Raw genomic sequence first — 6946 nt, 5'->3', positions numbered from 1 at the left:
ATTACGTTTTCTTTTTTATTTATTTGTTTACTTCAGGATACTCAGGCCTGTAGCTCTCACTAGGCTTTCTTGCTCACAGTTGGTGCTCTAGCACTTGAGAAATACCTCCAGTCAAGCTTTTTACTGGTTAGTTAGAGATGGAGTCTCTTAGACTTTTCTACCCAGACTCGTGGTTTCACTATTATCTTTGAGCTTATTAGAAATACAAATGAGTGGGTTCCTCTCAGACTTAATGAATCATATAGTCTTGGAGAGGGTCACTTGAGCCACAGCTCCATTTTTGGCTCTTTGCTGGTTAACTAGAGATTATAGGTCTTGGATTTGTCTACCTAGACTGGATTTGAACTGTGATCCTCATATCTCAGCCTCCAGAGAGACATGAGCCACTAATACCAGGGTTCTATGTTCTTTCTAAAGCTGTAAATCCTTTTACATTTCAGAGAGCATTTCTCTATTTGAGAAAGATTTAAAATGCTATATAGCCTAGAGCCAGTGGCTCACACCTGTAAACTTAGCTACCTAAGAGGCTGTGGGGGGGTGGGCGGGGAAGAGGCTGAGATCTGAAGATCCTGGTTCAAAGCCAGCCCTGGGCAGAAATGTCTGTGAGACTCTTATCTCCAATTAACCAGACTCTTTTCTTTGGGGGGGGGGGGGGGTCCAGTCATGGGCCTGAACTCTGGGCCTGGGCGCTGTCCCTCAGCTCTTCAGCTCAAGGCTAGCACGCTACCACTTGAGCCATAGCGCCACTTCTGGTTTGTTTTTTTTTCTGGTTATGTGGTGCTGAGGAATCAAACCCAGGGCCTCATGCATGCAAGGCAAGCGCTCTACCACTGAGCCACCTTCCCAGCCCCCAATTAACCAGACTCTTATCTCTAATAAATTATTCAGAAAAAAGCCAGAAGTGGTGTTGTGGCTGGAGTGGTAGCCTTAAACACAAAAAGGCTCAAGGACAGAGCCCAAGCCCTGAGGACTGGCATTAAAAAAAAAAAAAATGCTGCTGGGCGCCAGTGGCTCACACCTGTAATCCTAGCTACAATGGAGGCTAAGATCTGAGGATCACGGTTCAAAGCCAGACTGGGCAGGAAAGACTGTGAGACTTTTATCTCCAATTAACCACCAGAAAACCAGAAGTGGCATTGTGGCTCAAGTGGTAGAGCATTTGCCTTGAGCTGAAGAGCTGAGGGACAGCACCCAGGCCCAGAGTTCAAGCCCTACTGTATGAAGAAAACTGTGCTTTCAAAGAAGTATATTAAAACCTGGTTACTATTTAATTACTGACTATAAATACTTACCCATATAGAATATGGGTTACTTTGTTTCAAATAGTTTCAAATTTGTGGTGGCACTGCTGTTTGAACTCAAGGTTTTCAACTTTCTAGCCAGGCACTCTACCACTTGAGCCCCTACAAATAGTTTTATATAAAGCATTATTTTTCCCATTTAAATTTTCTCTAAGTTGTTGTACAAAGAGGTTTCAATTTTTTTCTTTTTGATACAGGGCCCATGTAACCCAGATTGGCTTCAAACATGCAATTCTGCCTCAGGCTCCCAATACTGGGATTACAGGTGTACATTACAGGATTGGGCTATGTATAGCACTTTATTTTTTTCTTAATTTTTTTTATTGTAAAGATACTGTACAGAGGAGTTATAGTTACATGAGCAAGGTAATTAGTACATTTCCTATCGAGCATTGTTTTCTTCCCTACCGTCCATTCCCTCCCAACCTCCCCATCTCCTCCCTCCCCCCACGAAAGTTGTAAATTTTGTTTTCAACATATTGTCTTATACATCTTATTATTACAATGGGTCATCCTGAATCCTTATTTCAGCATTTTGTTATTTCCCTTCCCCTCCCCAAATTAGAAAAATGTATACACAAGATGCAGGGCACCTGAATCAAATACAGAGACAACAGGGGTTGTACCATGGGGGAAGAACATACAAAGAAACAAACAAAAAATCACATAGTGCATTATAAGTACATTAAAAACAATAGCAACAAAGATAAACCTCTTGTTTCCCTATCTTGGGGTTCATTTCGTTTAGCATCAGGTTATATGGTCATATGTACATAGCTTTTGACCTCTTCTGCTTCTCTGAGACATATATTAGTTATTGCAGATAAGGTAAACCATGGAACCTATGTTTCTTTGAGTCTGGTTTGCTTCACTTAATATAATTTTTTCCAAGTCTTTCCATTTCCTAACAAATGGGTCAATGTCATTCTTTCTGATGGAGGCAAAGATTTCCATTGTGTGTGTGTGTGTGTGTGTGTGTGTGTGTGTGTGTGTGTGTGTGTGTGTGACATTTTCTTGATCCATTCATCTACTGAGGGGCATCTGGGTTGGTTCCATATCTTTGCTATGGTGAATAATGGTGTGATAAACATAGTTGTGCTGGTAGCTTTAGTATGGCCTTGTTTGTGGTCATTTGGGTAAATGCCCAAAAGTGGGATTGCTGGGTCATAGGGGAGCTCTATGTGGAGTCTTTTGAGGAACCTCCATACTACTTTCCAAAGTGGTTGAACAAATTTACACTCCCACCAACAATGCAGTAAGGTTTCCTTTTGACCACATCCCCTCCAGCATCTGTTGTTATTAGATTTCTTGATTATAGCCATTCTAACTGGGGTGAGGTGGCATCTCAATGTTGTTTTGATTTGCATTTCTTTTATGGCTAGAGAGGTTGAGCATTTCTTCATGTGTGTACAGCACTTTAAACCATACTAAGTTAGAGGAGACTCTAGGATTTATAGCTTTAGACAAAACAAAGCTTCATTATTCTGTATGTATAACCAATCAGCTGAGATCTTTCTTCTACCAGTCCCCAATCTCACTGAATCAAATGATCTCAGTAATGTAATCACACACAGATTACTGATCCTTTTTAAAATTACTTTTCCCTATTTTACAACCACAATGTTATTTGAGGCATAGATATTTTCTTGAGTTCTGAGAAATATTGTATTACATGGTCTATCAGGGCTCTAAATCTCAGAATTCCATGACTTTGAATTTTCCTTAAGGAAAATATTTTAAACATGTTATATCCATCTGTTTATTCACTTGAGATATGTACTACTGTCTATTGACTCAAGGTTCTCTTCAGTCAAAAACTGTATTGCCGGCTGGGAAGGGAGGTGAAGGGTAAACAAAGGAAGAGGCTGCAATGCTTGGTAAGAAATGTATGCATTATCCTGCCCATGTAATTGTAGCCCCTCTGTACAGTATGTTCTCAAATAAAATAAAATAATATTAAAAAAAAAACTGTATTGCCTGAGCTGGGAAGGTGGCTCAGTGGTAGAGTGCTTGCCTTGCATGCATGAGGCCCTGGGTTCGAGTCTTCAGTTCAAACAGAAAAGCCAGAAGTTGCACTAGCCTTGAGCTGAAGAGCTGAGAGACAGTGCCTAGGCCCAGAGTTCAGGCCCCACGACTGACAAAAACAACAAAAAAGCAAAAAACAAACTGCATTGGAAGATCCTTTTCCAGTTCATAAGGGTGATGTTTGGGTTCTCTCATGCTTTGTGACATGTGCCTTTCTCTAAACTCTGTTATGATGTGGACACATTATCTGTCTGATGTGGGAAAAAAAACAAACTTCATTGCCATTGGGGGTGTAGCTCAGTGGTTGAATGCTTGCCTAGCAAGCACAAGATCCCCACACCACAGAAATAAAATCATCATCATCATCATCATCATCATCATCATCATCATCATCATCATTATCATCATCATCTAAGGATCACAGTTTTAGGCCAATGTGGACAGAGAAGTTTATGGGACTCTTATTTCCAAGTCCCACCAGAAGCTAGAATTGCAACTGTGACTCAAGTGGTAGACTCACAGCCTTAAGTGGAAAAAGTAAGGGGCAGCACCTATGCCCTGAGTTCAAGACATAATATTGGCACACACATACATACAAAACAAAACAATATAGCACCAGAAGGAGAGAAATAATACTCTTCTCAGTGCTCTGACACAACACTGCTCAAATTATTAAATTGTCTTGAATGGGAATATATAATCTCATATATCAAGTCCTTAAATGGCAAGCTAAAAATATTTGCAGAATATTTTCTATGTGTATGCCAATCTGAGGGCTTGAACTTAGGGCCTGGGCAGTATCCTTGAGCTTTATTTTCCCAGGACTAGTACTCTACTACTTAAGCCACAGCTCCACTTCTAGTTTTGTACTGGTTAATGAAAGATAAGAATATCACAGACTCTCCTGCCCAGGTCGGCCTCAAACCATGATCAACAGGTCTCTACCTCCTAAGTAGCTGGAATTACAGGAGTAAGCTATCAGTTCCTGGCCTTAACTCCCAGACAAATTTTATGATTGCTTATTGGAAAATAGAGTTATGCAAAATTTAAAGCATTTCTTGCAAAATCGCAAGTACACAGAAATCATAAAAGGAAATTTGGACAGAGCTAGGGTTGAATATTAGCATTTTGTTAGACACAATTCACACATTTGTGTTTTAAGTAAATGATGGTCAACTTTTAAGGCTCACTCAACCCTGAGATTTAAAAATTCTCTTATGCTTAAAGACCACTTTTGTCATATTTTGTACCCAGACATTCAAGAAAATCTGTCATACTACTCTGTGAAGGTAAAAGAGGAGCCATCAGAAAGACCTCTTCCCATTTTGAAGCTACCTTATCCTTGAGGAAAGAGAACCAGTAACAAAAATCCCTCCAATGTTAGATAATACCATGTCTAGTCCATATCACAGTGCCCAACTCAATAATTTCATCTAGGTTTGATTAATGTCAAAATTAACATTCCTAAAATATTTTACTAAAAAAAAATCCATTCCATACCCAACATGGACAAGTTGAGGAATTTTCCATGATGTAATAGAATAAGCCCCAGCAGAACACAATTTACAATTTTGATAGACACATTGTTACAATATGGCTTTCCAAGAACCCTAAAAAGTACTGATACATAGCTTAAGATCGAAGATTGGTGTGATTCCTTATCCCCAGCATAAACTGTATCAGTTTTTACTATTAATTTCATGAACTCCTATTGGTAAATAGAGTACTAGGCCTATACATTAATAAGTGTTTAGATAACTTAGAAGAGATCTAAATCTCCAGGAGAAATAATAGATGACCATACATTAAGTGAATCAGCACTATTTCTCAGGGAGCTGTTTGTTGAAAGTAAAATAATATCACTTTTGTTGAAATTTATTCAAGGTGTATTTTGGCTTGACCACCCACCACTACAAAAGAAACACAGTATTTGTCCCAGTAATATGAACCTCTGGTCCACAAGCTGCATATGGACTCTGAAATCAGTAAGTCTGATCCTGGCTTCTGAGGTCAGTACCCAAAGTTTGATTAATCTGAGAGCTTGTTTCAAAGTGAAATTTAATAAATCTAGACCCCTAAGGGACATCATAAATATCCAATGGCTCTTGGCAGAAAAAAACAGTTCCTTATCCTTGAAACTGTCAGTTAAATGCTTCAATTGAATAAGAAGAGATGGAGAGAGAGAGAGAGAGAGAGAGAGACAGAGACAGAGACAGAGACAGAGACAGAGACAGAGACAGAGACAGAGAGAGACAGAGACAGAGACAGAGACAGAGACAGAGAGACAGAGACAGAGAGAGACAGAGAGACAGAGAGAGAGACAGACAGAGAGAGAGAGAGAGAGAGAGAGAGAGAGAGAGAGAGAGAGAGAACTAGGTACTGTGCATTGTTCTAAGTCCTTTACATATATGAGTTCATTGGATCCACATCACCACTGGGGATGGGTGTTGCATTATCATTTCCATTTTTACATACAGAGAAGGTGACTACAGAAAGACACCCCAAACTGACTCACACACTTGCCCAAGAAATGGTAGAGCCTTTGGTGCCCATTCTCTCACATGACAACAGTCCCTTGCATTTCTGTTCCCATGAGATCATGAGTGCCCTGAGGCAGATGCTAGCCTTTTGGTATCCCTACAGTATTCCTAGAGGCTATGTGTGAATTCTGAATTCTGCTGGAATGGATAAAATCCAGAGAAATACAGTTGCTTTGAAGTGGAAATTTTTTTTTTACTTTTCTCTTTTTTTTTTTTTTTTGTTGTTGTTGGTCATGGGGCTTGAAATCTGGGCCTGGGCGCTGTCCCTCATCTCTTCAGCTAAAGGCTGGCGCTCTACCTCTTGAGCCACAGCACTACTTCCGGCTTTTTCTGCTTATGTGGTGCTGAGGAATAGAATCCAGGGCCTCATGCATGCAAGGCAAGCGCTCTACCACTGAACCAACTTCCCAGCCCCTTTTTTACTTTTTTTTTGTCGGTCGTGGGGCTTGAACTCTGGGCTTGGGTGCTATCCCTCAGCTTTTCAGCTCAAGACAACTGCTCTACCGCTTGAGCCACAGCGCCAGTTCCAGTTTTCTAGTGGTTTATTGGAGATAAGAGTCTCAGGGACTTTACTGTCCGGGCTGGCTTTGAATCATGATCCTCAGATCTCAGCCTCCTGAGTAGCTAGGATTACTGGAGTGAGCCACTGGCACCCGGCCCCTTTTTACTTTTCTTAATGCTTTTCTCCCCTAGATAACTTTGCTCATGGAACCACTGTTAGGAAAGCCTTGGCTCAGGATATGGAATGGCAAGAACAATTCCTCCTTCCAAGAAAGTGAGATTACTTATCTGGTCCGTTGGTGCAAAATAGGAAAACCTCCAAAAGAAGGTGTCTGTGAACTGGCTACTTTTCAGATAAAGCCTGGGGGCACAGCTCTGAGGGCTGATGCATTTAGAAGGACAATTAATACTCATGTCAACCTACGCTGTGCTAAACTAATGGGTGTTTTCTACACTGAATATGGAACACTCTACAGAGTTCATGTTCTTTGGTGGAATGAGAACGTGGATAGTCGTGCTGTGGGGGGGACACCAGTTTCATGAGGACCCCCGAGTAGTGGCTACTACTCAGGAAAGCAT

General features: G+C 40.7%; 1 non-coding gene across 1 annotated transcript; it reads left to right on the top strand.

The window, feature by feature from the left end:
* The first annotated feature begins 3479 nt into the window (after positions 1-3479).
* Positions 3480-3583, top strand: LOC138819554 (small nucleolar RNA U13). The gene has a single exon (XR_011369479.1). It is a non-coding gene; the product is annotated as a small nucleolar RNA U13 (small nucleolar RNA).
* Positions 3584-6946: the final 3363 nt, after the last annotated feature.

This window comes from Dipodomys merriami, unplaced genomic scaffold (assembly GCF_024711535.1).
Source record: "Dipodomys merriami isolate MVZ:Mamm:240054 unplaced genomic scaffold, mDipMer1.0.p SCAF_8, whole genome shotgun sequence".
Lineage (NCBI taxonomy): Eukaryota > Metazoa > Chordata > Mammalia > Rodentia > Heteromyidae > Dipodomys > Dipodomys merriami.
This window is presented reverse-complemented; position numbering and strand designations above follow the sequence as displayed.